Consider the following 16,795-nt stretch of genomic DNA (forward strand, 5'->3'; position numbering starts at 1 on the left):
GCTTTTCCTTGTCCTTTTTAGGCAGCTTTTAGCAGATTTGAACATTTCTGTGTGCCCTTTTAAGCTGTGTCTTCTGTGCAGCATTTCAAAACTTTATTTTACCTTCACTTACTGACACCATGTCTTGTGTTCAAAGACTGCAGTGCTTTCTCGGTGTCTTTTTCAGTGACAGTCTTTATTGAATTGATGTAAAATGGCAAAGTACAGAGGGAGTGCCTCGTGGCAGAGGTCATATGACTACAGCAGGCCAGATAAGACATTTAGTACTGTTCCATTTCAAAACCTGAACAGGTTTTTTCGGTTGGTCACTGGAAAACTCATCTCTATTAAAATGTTAGCTGTCTCTGCTGAGATCATAACAATGTTAAAAAGAAAAATCAAGAGGGATAATAGTTATCCAGGAATCTTGACTGGCAGGTGAGCAAACACTTACAGTGGGGATTGTAAGAGTGGAAATTTAGGGTCAGAATGTACTGCAATGAGGAGGGAATGTGCGCGCAATGCTGACTGGCAGGGGGCTGGGCAGGGAGAGATCGGCAGGTTTTGTCTGTAAACATTCTAAACAGGAATGGGAACACACACTCAGTGGGTGTTGTGGTGGGGTGGGGGAGAAGGCAAGGTGCCAATTTATTTAATTGTGCTGGTAAGTACTGTCAGCTGGGAGAGCTGCGGAGGTGGGGCTGTCAACTGTTGTGTATCTATCTGCTTAATTGTGCTAGTCTATGTCCTCTTCTGGGGTAGCATGGATGGCAAAGATCTTGTGCTTATTTCTCTAGTTACACTTGCTAACATTCTCAGCCGTGAAAAGTGAGGGTGGGGACACATTTGCATTGTATGTTCTCTCAACCTCTGCTCTTGTGTGCTCTGATCAGCTGATCGTTCAGGACAGGGCTTGGACTCATTACTCTTGAGTTTCTTTCATGGATCTGCCAAAGCTGGGGGTAGTGATATTTAAGAGGCAGGTCACCAATGATCGACAAGCAAGCATCCAAAACTACAGGCCTGATAAAAGAGAGTTTGAAGTGTTGAACAACACAATATCAGCATAATGAAATAAGTAATTAAAACGCTAAATAATTCTCAACAAGACAATACACAAGTTGTTGCTGAGCTGCTGATGTATGACGTAGATTGCTGAGTCAAATCACCATGGCACAACGCAACTATTTTTATATCTGTTAATGTCAAGTGACAGGATTTTTAACATAAAAGCCTGGCACAGCACTACCTATATGCTTAACAAGTACTACATCCAAATGTTGATATTTTAAAATGGATTCAGATGTGATGCTGCAGCCCACTCAAAAATTTTAATATATAATGGATTGAATACATACATTACAATAACTAGTAAATGAAAGGTTTTTTTTAAACTATCAAATGATAGCAATTTACAAATTGTGCCAAGTTTTATTAATGGGAACAACGTAATGGTTTAGGGGTTAATGAAATAAAGGCTTCCAATGCAAAGAAAGTCAATTACTGATGAGATTTAATGAAGCTTCAACAGTTTTTTTTAAAAGCTCTCTTCAATTTACTTTAAGTACCAAGTAAGTTTAGTTCAGCTTAAAATAAAACTAAGTCCAGTAACAAACTCTTACAGTGCCGTGGTCAACTTTCTCACATGGTGACATTAGTATAAATGCACATCATACAATTTCAGGCAAACTTAGATGTCTCTAAAAGACAGCTAGTAAATCTATGAAATCAATCTTCTTGCTACCTTCTCCTCCCCCACCCCTCAAATTATTTTTCACTGCTCCTACATCTCCACTCATGCACACCTTTCTATAGCTGAGAGAATGAGATAAAGATCTGCTTCAAGACTTATGCCAACACAACTCTACAGTCAATTATTGGGAATTGCCTGGAGTTCAGAAAGCTCACCATTCAAGCAATCTTAAGTGCAGTTTCAAGTCCCATTGTTCAGTTCAGCATTCAGGATGGGAAAGGGAAAGGACACAGGATGGACTACAACTTGGAGGTGACTCAATACAAAGTTCAAAGCATAGCTCACTTCCTTTTGGGGTTTATAGGCAAAATGACTGAACTTTGCTTTAAGATACGCTAGTCAGGAACAGTCTGTGGAGGTTCACTAAAGTAATTTTCTTAAATATTAATGCCAAAATAAATGAGAACCTTATAAATGTGCAAGTTCTGTGGAAAATACAAATAAAATGGAAATTATAAGCACATCTGCAATTTAAGATACATAAGAAATGAAAACCATACAAATTTGGTATCAGCAAACCGCTAAATAAAAATGCATTCCAAAATAGTTTAGTAACATTTCATCCCAATCTGGTCACTGTCTTCAGGGGAAGAGGGCAGAAAATTGAAAGGCATTTAAAAAAAAATGAAAGGACAAAATTATGAATTAGTCATAACCCAACAAAATCTGCAGAATAATGCTGGATGTCATTTCACAGCCCTGATATTACTGCATTATTAACCGTATTGTGCTTATTTCCCATTATACCATAGTAGAATGTTAGATACAGTAAGTATTAAACTGGCTATTCCCACTGCAAACAATTCTTACCTTGATTTCTATTAAGAATTTCACACATGGAAATGTAAGTTAATGGTGGGATGCAATGCAACATACGGTATTATATTTGTCCCAGAGCTAGATTGCAAAACATCTCCAATTCCCCTAACCTCTCTCCATCAAAGGCACTAATTGAAGAAATTCAAACAGGGTTTTATGGAAAGGTTTGGCAAACCTGGGAGGCGACTTAGCGGCCAGGGGGAAAGAAGGAAAACAGCAAACAGCTAAATATACAGTGTCTAACTTGGAGGCAATCAAATCTATGAGCTCCTCACATTTCTTGTTAGAGATGAGGGTGGAAGGGTAGAGGAAAGTGGTTTAAAGTTTATAGATAAAAGAAACCTGGTGTTATTTTGGCCATCCAGGATGATCCTCAAGTAGCAGGCTGTTGTTGCAGATGAGCATGTAACCTAAGTGAACTTGATGTGGTCAGATCAGGTAATGGATGGCTAACACAACTGTATGCCAGATATGCTGAAGTTCACGTCCCTTTAACTTAATGGAGTGGACATGGAGGCCATAATGGAAGGAAACAACTAGATTGCAAAATATTGAAGCTTTTGATGGCAAAGATGGAAATGATAGATCGATTGAAAGATCTGTACTCAGAACCAATGCTAGGAACCACAATTCAGAAATACTGTTTATAAGTGACTTGTGATGGGGGAGGAAGAGCTATTCCCAGCGGTGAATGCCCAAGGATATGGTGGCAGAAAGCCTGGTCAGAGACCACAACCGCTGGGTATAAAAGAGAGACACCATGGGAGATGGGAATGTTGAAGAGGCAGCTGTGAGTACAAGTAGAAAAGTTTAGAATTCCCTCCTTAAACTTCTCCGTCTCTCTACTCCTGCTTAAGACACTCCTTAACATCTAACTCTTTGACAAAGCTTTTGGACATTATCCCAAATATTGTCCTTATGTGGATTGTTGTCAAGTTTTGTGTTATAACCATTTGTAAGCACCTTGTTGAAGGAGCTATATAAATTCAAGCTGTTGTAATTGATTCAGAGGCTATTAAATAGCATGACAGGTTACCATGAATGTCTAGGCAGCAGTAGATGGAGGCATGAGAGAAATCATTGGGGGTGGGGGAGGTGGTATATAATTTTACAGGGTAGCTGCTGAGTTTCCTACAACCCAGGTAACCTGGCCGCCTGACCTTAAAAATGGAATGACTGTTAAAATGAAGACAAGCAGCCTCATTCTAGTAGTTAAATGACCAAGACAACTGCAAGCTGCACAATCCTCATCCCGCCTTTGTTAAAACTAGAAATGGGCAGATTTGGTTCTCGTTTCAGATTTCTTGCAATTTAACCTCTGACACGGCCCCAACCCAGCCATTTTTGGAGTTAAGAATCAACCCAAGATTTCAGGGAGAAACTAATGGCAAAGGCAAATAGCAAATGGAGAGGTTCCAGTAAGAGGGAAGTGTTGCCATTCACATGCCATTTTTCAGTTAAAGCTAGGACAACAACATGATCAGTACATCAACAGATGGTAGAGATCTTGTTTCTATATGGGCAGACATCCTGGAGGTAATTTGAGGAGGGGAAAACAGAATTGAAGGAGAAGTTGTGTCGTGCCATGATAGGAACCCTTTTGATCCTCCAGTTGGCTGTTGGATTGTGCCCACTGCAGAACCCATATCATGATAGGCTCTATAAACCATTCCAGAAACAGAGGGCTGGATTTGATGCAGCCTGTTGTGACAGGAATCATGGCAACTGACCCACTGAGTCATGGAGCCATGAGTCACTGATTCCTGGCAGTCACAAAGCCTCGGCCAATTCAGTAGGAGGGCGGGAGGGGCTAACACAGGAAACCCAGCTGCTGGTAGCAGGATGTAAATTAGGCTCATTAATGAGCCGTGATACCCATTACTCCTAAGCCCACCGCAATTTAGTGGAGTCACATGGAAGTTGCATGGCTTTCCCTTATCCCTGGAAGGTTGCTCAATAAGCCTTGTAGTCAGGCGCTGAGTGCTTATTACTTCATGCTATCCACCTACGTTACAGAATAAATTAAATGACAGTGGCATTGAGAAATAGGTAGCAGATGACTTAATGCACAGTATCTTAAACGGATTTAAAACAGATATCCAAAATGGTGCCTGAACATGAACAAATTGATTGCAGGGCAAAGCACTGTAGCAACAAACTGTGATCAACTGTATCCAACAAGCAACTAATCTGATGTTGTAATTGCAACATTATGCAACAATGTCCAAAAAAGATTATAATAGAACTTGTATGGCAACACAGAAAACTAAAACCAATGGGCTTCCAACAGTGTTTTTACTCAGGAAGTTCAGCATCAGTGTGATGCCATTTCCTGTCTAATTCTATTCTAAGCCTGTAGAATGTAACTCTGGCACCAAGGCTAAAAATGTTTCTGAAGCAAAGCAAGATTCCTTCCTTCTGGTGTTTCTTTTCTCTTCACTGCAGTGGCAGGTCTGGCCCACTCCAGACTGAGATGCACTCACACATTGACAGTAGTAGCGGTGTGAAAGATAGCCACTTTGCACTGTGCTACAGTTATAGAACAAGCTCACCTCAGAAAACTGGATTGCACAAATAGGTAGTTCTGCTGCAATCAGACATGGGAGGTGCACAGGGCAGGCTATATTTTCCATGCAGCATATTACAATTGCAATTGTGTTACAGCTTAGTGTACTAACTGGCACCAATGTTCCCTCTAAGCTGGACACATGCACAACAATGCAGCAACCCACAAGCTACCATCCAGGCTGCTCAAAAGTTGTATCCTTTAAGATACTGCTCATGTGTGGCCGTGCAAAAAAATTAAATGTATCAAGCACTGAAGTGAAAGGGGACACAACAAAAAAATGGAGAAAGGACTTTAACTGGCATTTGAACTTTGTGCCTATTTGTTCCAACCTCCTTCCTTTGCTATTATTAGCAAGGGAAGAGGTTACTTATAATGCTCCTGTATAGAGAAATACAGCATCAATACAACAGCTGAAGAGTCCCCCTTTTTTCAACATAAGGGCAGTAGGCATTCCCATGACTGCTTGTATGGATCCATGCTCTACAGCTATTATTATTGCACAATTCAAAGGCTGCCAGTTTTGTGCTAAATCATCTGGGCTGCAAAGAGATTAAGGTTTATGGAGGCATCAGGAGCAGGGAGTTTATCAGATTTCCATAAACTATTAATCAGGAATTTCAGCTGCATAACAGTATTACAGTATTCTGCTTATGTAAACAACAGTGAAAATTAAAATGTTTCCACCCGTTGGCTTTTGACTTTCCTTGCTATGAAAATAAATGGATTACAAAAAAATCATAATGTCTTACTGTGCTGAAGGCAGAACCTAATTATATGTAAACAGATAGTTGTATTTTTAACAAGTTTTGTTGTACTTTTAGCCCTATCCTAAATAGCAGTGAATGAGTAACAGTTTAAAATAACAGTGGAATAGATGCTCTTTTGAAGAGGTCTGTGATCATTCAGATTTTAAATTTTTAAAATTATCTACGTCTAATTTTCAGGAAACAGAACTAGCCAATGTCAGCCAGTGCACCCAAGCTCCAAAGCCTTTCAATGCATTCTTCAATGGTTCCTCTCATTCCTGGAATGGTTCATTGGGCACCAATGACCTTAACACTGGAACCTTCCATTAGCCAACAGATTCCATTCCTTCTAAAGCCAAACATCTGGTCAAGTTATCTTGATGAGGGCTGAGAGGGTGGATGGCAGGAGGAGGGGGACAGACAACAACCATACATAGATGACCACCTTGCACATAAACCTGTAGGCAGATATAAAGTTCATACTTCCAAATCAATTTTTTCCCCAAAATGTAAATTTTCTTCAGCTTTTTGTGGCAAAGTTAGCAAATACTGGTTAACTGTCAAGGGGAGAGATGGCCACTTTCTCATCTAATTACCAGGGGAAATAAAAGTGGTATTCACAGGTACACTGGACATTACTTCCAACAGCCACTGAATTTTCAATCCTTCTCAATGTTTTACAGTTAACCCATTCCAATTTAACTCGCTGGTTTCCTGAAACTGCTGACTCTTGCATGTCCCACATTTATTAACATCCCTCTATCACACAACCTTAGTGAACATAGCCTCGGGATTCTACAGTCTATTCAGCCGTGGAGCACATGAAGAAAGAGAGGAACAGAATAGAGTTCCCTACATAAACTAATTTTATCAGTTACAATGATGAAAACTTTGCACTTTGCTGCCAGCACTGATTTACAATAGGCATTTCATCAGGTGGCCTAATAGTATTGATCTCTGAAAAGAAAGTATACAATTGTGACATTATAATATCATATAATTGGTCCCCATGCAAAACATTTCAGATGTTGACAAGTTCTGTGGACATTTCTAATATTCGTTTTCTTCCAATTATCATTTTAATTTCAATCAAGTCTTGGCTCACTACCGAAGATGAGCAGTATGGGATTTGGCTTCCAGCACTCCAATGTCATTGTACATCATTTTAGAGTTTTGAGTTCTGGAATATATTGAAATAAGTTTACATTTAACTTTATTTAATGCATACATTTTACAAGGGAGAAGTTTTTGGGAGCATTCCATAAAACATTTCTTTAATTACCATGATCAGACAGTTTTTTTTTCAAAACTATATTTTGACTTGGGGATATCTAATACATACAAATCTGAACAACAGAAAACTAGCTGGAAGGCAGCAGCTCTAATTTCATTTCTAAGCTTGCCTCTAGTTATATTGAACTGATTTTCCTTACCATACTCCAATTAAGATGGGGATGTGCACGGACTTATTAAATTGCCCTTGGGAAATATGTAAAAAAACAGACTTTGCAGTCAGTCAATTATCAAGAAAGGATGACAAGGAACATGATGTCTATACAACAGAGACTACTTATCAAAAATAATTTGTTGGCCGTAAAGCACTTTCTGAAGCGAATATAGATAGATTTATTTAGCTAATAAATAAATGCATATTATTTTCCTTTGTATCCTTTCATTTCTATTTATCAGTCCAGAATCTCAAGTCTTGCATGCTTTCCGATTAAAGCAGGTTAAATAATTGCAATCCCTCCTCAATTACGATTTATCTTCCCCATCCATCCTCAGTTTTTTTTTTAAACCAGCTGTTCAGCTAAGGGCTAAATTTCAGGCAGCAGCTCTGCACAAACCAACTTTGAATTTAATACAAGAGTCAGATCTAAAATTACCTAACCCTTAAAGAGTCCCAAGAACTGTAAACATAATTTCATCTTTGATCTACAGTAACCAGAAGCTATATGTAGAATGTTCAATTATAAGCATACAATAGAAGTGAAGTAATCAACTTTACAACAGTTTTATGCAATGCAATCATTTGTAGAAAACAAAACATATTGCCTGCAACAAAATGAAAAGTTAAGGAATATCTAGATCTTTCATTCCGAAAACTGGGAGTAGTGTCCATATAGATTCTGTCAATTCTTATTAGAATTGAACAGTTCTATAGATGCCAAGTGATCAAAATTTTTTACATTTTGAAAGCTGCAAAGGACAAAAGGAGTGCAGAAGATTTAAACAATTCACTATACTGTCATACTCTAAACTGGCTAAGGATCTGAAGTGGTTTACGTTGAATGAAAAGAGCTGCTGTTCACAGTCAAAGTAAAAAAAAAATACTTTCAAGAGAAGCATTACCTCTTATTCCACTACTGAATAACTTCCTTCCAATATATGGCAGAGGTGCACAACACGAGGCCCATACGCTGATCCATTTCACACAGCCTTTGATGCACTGTTTAATTATTCAAAGGAACTGTTCCACCACTGCTGCATGAGAAATATGTACATAAGAAAACATCTTAGGGAAAAAAGGGCCATTTAGCCCATCAAACCCATTCTTTTCAGTAACCTCATGTACTATCTCCACTATTTTAGACTGTAACTCACTTATTCAACTTCCTTCAGGAATGTACAGTTATTACAACATTTCGCCCGAATATAGTCAAGCAAAATACCAGTATATCAAGCTATCAATCTTCATTCTTTAGCCCTGGCCATTGCTTTCTATAGATGGCATATCTATTGCCAGTCAGTGCCAACAGTACAGGTTTCATTGCATTCCAACAATATACCATCATTGCAATATCTGATTACCTGTCTATACGTTAATCCTGTACTTAACCAAACACTTATCCAAATTTTTTATAAAGGAATGAAGCAACATAGTATTAATTGTGGTTTCTGGCAATTTGCTCCACAGGTCCATTAGTCCATCTGGGAAAAGTTGAACCATTGGTATGCTGCAAAGATTTCCTGTGAAGGAAGAATTTATTCTCTTTTGCCATATAATTGCAAAATGTATTCAACCGTTCTACAAATTATATGTTGATTGCCCCTAAGCCAATCAGATGTTCGAAAGTAGCTCAAAAATATGGATTATAGCTGTGGGTAATTAACAAATATCAGCTTTATATTTTAGGATTTGGAATAGTGGGAAGCTTTCAGTTGAGTTGAAATATAGTTGTTACATAGAAATTACAACATGGAAGCAAGCCATTCAGCCCAAGGTGGTGTTTATCCTCCATACAAGTAAGCTTAATCCCATGTGCCAGTCCTGTTTCCATATCCCTTTTTTTTCTTTTCTTTCAACCATTTATTTAACCTTTTAAATGATAACATGATCTATAGCTCAATAGTATTAGTGTATTCCAGTCTCTCAACCCTGTTTCTTCTGTTCTTTGCCCTTAATCTCTTCCATGCCATCTTATACCAATGCCCTCTTAAATACTAGAAGCACTTTGTTTCTCTACTCTGCCTCATCCTTTCATTATTTTAAACGCTTATATCAAATCACCCCATAATCTCCTCATTTACAAAGAAAGCGACTGTACAACTTTCTTTGTAACCGCATTTCATTATGTCAAGCAGAATTGCACTGAATTTCCACTCTACACTGTATATTCCTTCAGCACCCTTCCTTCAACGCAGAGCCCAGAACTGGAAAAATATCCAACAGTTGGGTTTATATAGATCCGCCTTTCCATCTCAGCTTTTATATTACTTAACTCTTGCCATAAAAATTCTCAAATTTCTAAAGTAAATTTATTCTTCTTTGATGGATACTTCATCCTTTTGTTTTGTTCTCCTCTTACCTACCATCAGCATTCAACAACAACTTGTATTCATTTGTAATGTTATTTTGTAATGTAGCATTTGTAATGTAGTAAGATGTCCTAAGGCACTTCACAGGAGCAGTGTCAAACAAAATTTAACACTGAGTCACATAAGGGGGTGACTAAATGCTTGGTCAAAGAGATAGGTGCTCCTTAAAATCTTAAAGGCTGAGGAAGAGGTCAAGAAGCAAAGAGATTTACGGAGGGAATATCAGAGTTTAGGGCCTAGGCAGCTGAAGGCACAGCTGGCCATGGTGAAGCAATTAAAATTAGGCATGCATAAGAGACCAGAATTGGAGGAGGGCAGTATCTCGAAGGCTTGTAAGGCTCAAGGATGATAGAGAGATAGTAAGGGACAAAGTCACAGAAGGATTTTTAAAGATGAGGTATTGCTGGATCAGGAGTTAAGGTAAGTCAGCAAGCAGAAAGGTGATGGGTGAACAGAACTTGGTGCAAGTTAGGGTATGGGCAAAGTTTCTGATGACCTTCAGTTTATGTAGACTGAGGAGCAACCTAAACTTAGATCACGTCCAAGGTACTCAAGCCAACCACTGAAAAATTCAAGAGTGGACTAAGGAAACTTGCAAATAATATTCTCACATATCCGGATTTTCATCCTCAGCCCTGCCTCATCGACTACGGACAGCATGACGGAATAGGAATTCTCCATAATTGGTAGGTGAGGATCCATATCTCACCATTCCTGCAATGTGTGCTGTTACATACAATTTTTTCTGGGGTTATCCATCAGTCCCATTTTTGCCAATGATCCCATATTGAAATCAACCCCATTCTAACTTTTATGGTTACACAATAATGTTCTGGCCCCTTTTTAAAATTTGTGTACCCATTAAGAGGAGGAATGCTAATGTTGCGGAATGACACTGTTCCTAGTTCACATATCCAGTGTGAGAATTAACCACTCCTAAGTGATGCACATAGGAACTGCTGGATAAAAAAAGGCCAAGGGCCATCTAGTTCACCTTCCATCATCCTGGTAGTTAAATGATACAATAGTAAAAATTGTTGACTAATCATAGCAATAAATACCCATCAACTAGTCTACAGTAAACTCAGACATGATGTGAGGAAAAACTCAATGACAAAGCGTTTTGGGAACCAGAGATCCAAAGTCACCTGTATCTCCTGAGCATGCTACCTTTGTCACACGTCATGTCTCATTACACATATGCTGTATGCCAAAAAGAAATCTATCTAATTTGCATTTGAATGTTGGGCTTTGGTACTGGACTTTTTGATTGTTGTCATGAGCAAAGTTTGCCAGTGTCCCTTGGCACCTAGCAGCCATCCCTTATTTCTGTTTCGAGGTCCGAAGAGATCAGGGAGCTTGGACTGCGCAGGATGGAAGCATCAGGGCAGCTGCCCAGGAATCTTGCACACACCTGCATAAAGAGCTTTTTTGTGATGGCACACCAGCTGCAGATTGATGGAGTGGAAGGCCCTGCGGTTGACAAGTGCTCCTGGTTGTTCCAGGGGTGCCCAGGCTGCCACATGTCCAGTCGATGATACCCTGGCACCTGTAGAACGCCAGCCAGAGCTGAAAAGCTAAGCCCCTGCTCGTTCTGACTGGTGTCATTGCAGGCGAAGTTCACGTAATTGGTGGACCTGGTAAACAACCCATCCATCACCTATCTTATGTATTTGTGGCTGGCCAACCAAGAGATCCTGAATATGTCTATAACAGAGCCCTGGAAGGATCCAGAGACAATATTTCTGAGGGCGGTGGTGACTTTGACAGCCACTAATGAGTGGCCAGCAGGCAGCAGGTCTTCAAGGAAGCTACAGATATCTAACAGCACCCGAAATGATAACCTGAGCCTCCTGAGCCACTGATGTTCAAACATTTGAAGGAAGCTCCACAGCTTCCAACCTCAGTCTCACAACCTCAGACAGCCCGCTTCTACCTCCTCCCCAAAATCCACAAACAGGACTGTCCCGGTAGGCCGATCGGGTCAGCCTGTTCCTGCCCCATGGAACTCATTTCTTCCTATCTTGACTCCGTTCTCTCTCCCCTTGTCCAGTCTCTTCCCGCCTACATCCGCGATTCCTCTGATGCCCTACATCAGATCAACAATTTCCAGTTCCCTGGCCCCAACCACCTCCTTTTCACCATGGACATCCAATCCTTCTACACCTCCTGGGGGGGGGGGGGGGGGGTGGACGCATGGTCTGATGGGTCTCCGCTTCTTCCTTGAAGAGAGGCTCGAACAATCCCCATCCTCCACCACCACTCTCCTCCGTCTGGCTGAACTTGTTCTCTCACTGAACAATTTCTCCTTAAACTCCTCTCACTTCCTCCAAATAAAAGGTGTGGCTATGGGTACCCACATGGGCCCCAGTTATGCCTGTCTCTTTTTCGGGTATGTGGGAACATTCCTTGTTCCAGTCCTAATCAGGCCCCCTCCTACAACTCTTTCTCCGGTACATCGATGATTGTTTCGGTGCCACTTCATGCTCTTGTCTGGAACTGGAAAAATTTATTAATTTTGCTTCCAATTTCCACCCCTCCAACACTTTCACATGGTTCATCACTAACACTTCCCTTCCCTTCCTTGACCTCTCTCTGTCTCAATTTCTGGTGATAGACTCTCCACCAATATTCATTACAAGCCTACCGACTCCCACAGCTACCTCGACCACAGCTCCTCACACCCCGCTTCCTGTAAGGACTCCATCCCATTCTCTCAGTTAACTTCGCCTCTGTCGCATTTGTTCTGATGATGCCACTTTCCAAAACAGTTCTTCTGACATGTCTTCCTTCTTCCTTAACTGAGGTTTCCCACCCACAGTGGTTGACAGGGCCCTCAACCATGTCTGAAACATCTCCCGCGCCTCTGCCCTCACCTTCCTCTCCCTCCCAGAACCATGATAGGGTCCCCCTTGTCCTCACTTTTCACTCCACCAGCCTCCGCATTCAAAGGATCATCCTCCGCCATTTCCGCCAACTCCAGCATAACGCCACCACCAAACACACCTTCCCTTCGCCTCCCCCGTGTCGGCATTCCGTAGGGACCGTTCCCTCCTGGACACCCTGGTCCACTCCTCCATCATCCCCAACACCTCAACCCCCTCCCACGGCACCTTCCCATGCAATCGCAGAAGGTGCAACACCTGCCCCTTTACTTCCCCCCTCCTCACCGTCCAAGGACCCAAACACTCCTTTCAAGTTGCACTTCCCTCAATTTAATCTACTGCATTCGCTGCTCCCAATGCGGTTTCCTCTACATTGGAGACACCAAACGTAGACTGGGTGACTGCTTTGCAGAACACCTTCGGTCTGTCCGCAAGCATGGCCCAGACCTTCCTGTTGCTTGCCATTTCAACACACCACCCAGCTCTCATGTCCGTCCTGGCCTGCTGCAATGTTCCAGTGAAGCTCAACGCAAACTGGAGGAACAACACCTCATCTTCCGATTAGGCACTTTACAGCCTCCCGGACTGAATATTGAGTTCAACAACTTCAGATCATGGACTCTCTCCTCCATCCCCATCCCCTTTCCGATCCCTTTTTCAAATATTTATTTTTTAATTTTTATATATTTTTTCCCACCTATTTTTTATTATTATTTAAAAAATTTATTTCCATTTTTATTCATTTTTAATCCCCACCTTTTAGCCTATTTTGATCTCTTTTCCCACACCGTCCCCTCCCCCCACCCCACCCCACCCCCACTAGGGCCATCTGTCACTTGCTCATCCTGCTTTCTACTCTTAATGTCACCATTAGCACCTCCTTTAGCCAATATCACCACCATCAACACCCCTTTGCCCTTTTGTCTATGACATCTTTTGCAATCTCTCCTTTGCCTCCACCTATCACTGGCCTTCTATCCAGCTTCACCTGTCCCACACCTCCCCCCCCCTTAAACAGTATATATTTCACCATTTTTACTTCTCTTTAGTTCTGAAGAAGAGTCATACAGGCTCAAAACGTTAACTCTGTCTTTCTCTCCACAGATGCTGTCAGACCTGCTGAGTTTTTCCAGCACTTTTTGTTTTTGTCTCTGCCTGCGGAAACTGTTTGGTGGGTTATGCTTCCTGCTAGTTGCACTTCTCGGCCTGTTTCTTCTGCAGACACAGGTCTAAACTAAAGCAGCATAAGTTGCATCCATCCTGAAGTGACTGCAAAAATCTCCACATGTAGAAAGTAACCTCTCAGCAAAAGCATAACGAACAAACTCTTTCACGAGCAAGAAAGGAGCTGTGAGCACTGAGCATTCATTGGCATATATCTGACATAGATTTTGCCTCCTCAACTGCTGCCGTGTCTTCACCCTGCTTTCAGTGGCGAGTTTCAGGAAGCCTGGGAAGCCCTTGGGCCACTGTTACTGCTATGACACTTAACAGTGCGCAGGAGCCTGGAATATATCATGCAGACCTTGTTTCAGGTTAAATATTGTGAGGCAATGGCATAGTGGTATTGTCACTGGACTGGTAATCCAGAGACCCAGGGTAATGCTCTGGAGACCTAGGTTCGAATCCCGCCACGGCAGATGGTGGAATTTGAATTCAATAAAAATCTGAAATGAAGTTTGCTAATGTCCTTAAGGGAAAGAAATTTACCGTCCTTAGCTGGCCTGGCCTACACATGACTCCAGACCCACAGCAATGTTCTCGTAAATGCTCTCTAAAATGGCCTAGCAAGCCACTCAGTTGTATCAAACCGCTACAAAGTCACAAAAAAGGAATGAAACCCGACGGACCACCAAGCATCAACCTAGGCACCGGCACCGGAAACGACAATGGCAAACTCAACCCTGTCGACCCTGCACAGTCATCTCGGGGCTAGTGCTGTCTCACAGACTAGTCAAGCAACAGCCTAACAGTCATCCTCACGGGAAGCATATCTTAGAGATAACGTCCCAGACACCACCATCACTATCCCAGGAGAGGTGGCGGCACAGTGGCAATAAGTTAGGAGGGAGTTGCCCTCCAGGTCTCATGGCATCAGGTCAAACATGGGCAAAGGAACCTCCTGCTGATTACCACTTACTGCCCTCCCTCAGCTGATGAGTCAGTGCTCCTCCACGTTGAACATCCTGGATCTCCGCTCCTGACTGGACTGCGGGCGCGTACCTACAGCACTTGGACTGCGGGCGCGTACCTACAGCACTTGGACTGCGGGCGCGTACCTACAGCACTTGGACTGCGGGCGCGTACCTACAGCACTTGGACTGCGGGCGCGTACCTACAGCACTTGGACTGCGGGCGCGTACCTACAGCACTTGGACTGCGGGCGCGTACCTACAGCACTTGGACTGCGGGCGCGTACCTACAGCACTTGGACTGCGGGCGCGTACCTACAGCACTTGGACTGCGGGCGCGTACCTACAGCACTTGGACTGCGGGCGCGTACCTACAGCACTTGGACTGCGGGCGCGTACCTACAGCACTTGGACTGCGGGCGCGTACCCACAGCACTTGGACTGCGGGCGCGTACCTACAGCACTTGGACTGCAGCAGTTTAAGGCGGCAGCTCAGCACCACCTTCTCAAGGGCAGCTCGGGATATACAATAAATGCTGGCTCAGCCAGTGAAGCCCATATCCTGCGAATGAATTTAAAAAAAGCACTGCCACGCAAAAAAACTTGAATATTACTGCAGGTTGAAAAAAAAAACTGCACACAATATCCAGGTGTGATCTTACCAAGGCCCTGTATCGTTGCAGTAAGACATCTTTGCTCCTGTACTCAAGTCCTCTCGCAATGAAGGCCAATATACCATTTGCCTTCTTAGCTACTTGCTGCACCTGCATGCTTGTTTTCAGTGATTGGTGTACAAGGACACCCAGGTCCCTTTGTACATCAACATTTCCCAATTTATCACCATTTAAATAATACTCTGCCATTCTGTTTTTCCTACCAAAGTGGATAACTTCGCACTTATCCATTATATACTGCATCTGCCATGTATTTGCCCACTCACTCAACTTGTCTAAATTGCCTTGAAGCCTCTTAACATCCTCCTCACCGCTCACATTCCTACCAAGTTTTCTGTCGTCATCAAACTTGGGAATATTACATTTGGTTGCCTTATCCGAATCATTGATATATATTGTGAACAGCTGGGGCCCCAAGCACCGATCCTTGCAGTACCCCACAAGTCACCACCTGCCACTCTGAAAATTCATACTCTGTTTCCTTTCTGCTGACCAATTCTCAATTCTTGCCAATATATTACTCCCAATCCCATGTGCTTTAATTTTGCACACTAACCTCTTGTGGGACTTTATCAAAAGCTTTCTGAAAATCCAATTACACCATATCCACTGGTTCTCCCTTATCTATTCTGCTAGTTATGTCCTCAAAAAGCTAAAATAGGTTTGTCAAGCATGATTTCCCCTTCATAAATTCATGTTGACTTTGTCTAAACCCGTTGATATTTTCCTAAGTGTCCTGTTGTCACATCCTTTAAAGAGACCCTAGCATTTTCCCTACTACTGATGTTAGACTAACCGAGTTGTAATTTGTTGTTTTCTCCCTTGCTCCTTTTTTAAATAGTGGGGTTACATTGCCACCCTCCAATCTGCTGAAACTTTTCCAGAATCTACAGAATTTTGGAAGATGACAACAAACACATCCACTATTTCCATGGCGATCTCCTTTAGTACCCTGGGATTTATCGGCTTTCAGTCCCATTAATTTCTCCAGCACTTTTTTTTAGTAATATTAATTCCCTTCAATTCCTCCTTCTCAGTAAACCCTTGGTTCCCTAGCATTTCTGGGAAGTTCTGTGTCTATCTCCATGATGGCAGAACTAAAGTAGTTGTTTAATTGTGTGTCAAGGTGAAACAGCTTCTCTCAACTTACTCCTTTTAAAAGTGAGAACATGTCTAATTTACATAATTGCATCTCTTAATCAAATCCCTCTGCCCATATCAAGGCAAAGTCAGAGGACAATTGTTATTCGACCAGAATTAACTGTTACTGGCAAACAGGTGATTTGCACTTGCCCATTCAATTTCCATGAGTTTTTGCATGGCAAGTTGCTGCAAAAGGGAGGGGGGAATGGTATGGTGCTTCTACGGGGCATTTGGGACCTGTGTGAAAAAGGCAAGCAACCGTTCATCTTCTTAACC

The 16,795-nt window shown here is 42.0% G+C and overlaps 1 protein-coding gene across 4 annotated transcripts in view; it reads right to left on the reverse strand.

Moving 5' to 3' along the window:
- Positions 1–16,795, reverse strand: part of LOC144680555 (putative E3 ubiquitin-protein ligase RNF144A-A) — a 90,745-nt gene that overhangs the window by 55,052 nt on the left and 18,898 nt on the right. Inside the window, exon 2 of one of the 4 annotated variants that reach the window (XM_078541662.1) lies at positions 8,219–8,350. The exons of 2 other annotated variants lie outside the window; for them this stretch is intronic. The gene's annotated coding sequence lies outside the window, so the exon portion shown is untranslated. The remainder of the gene's footprint in view (positions 1–8,218; positions 8,351–16,795) is intronic. One more of the 4 variants, XM_078541663.1, reaches the window with a different exon arrangement.

Source organism: Cetorhinus maximus, chromosome 5 (assembly GCF_964194155.1).
Source record: "Cetorhinus maximus chromosome 5, sCetMax3.hap1.1, whole genome shotgun sequence".
Lineage (NCBI taxonomy): Eukaryota > Metazoa > Chordata > Chondrichthyes > Lamniformes > Cetorhinidae > Cetorhinus > Cetorhinus maximus.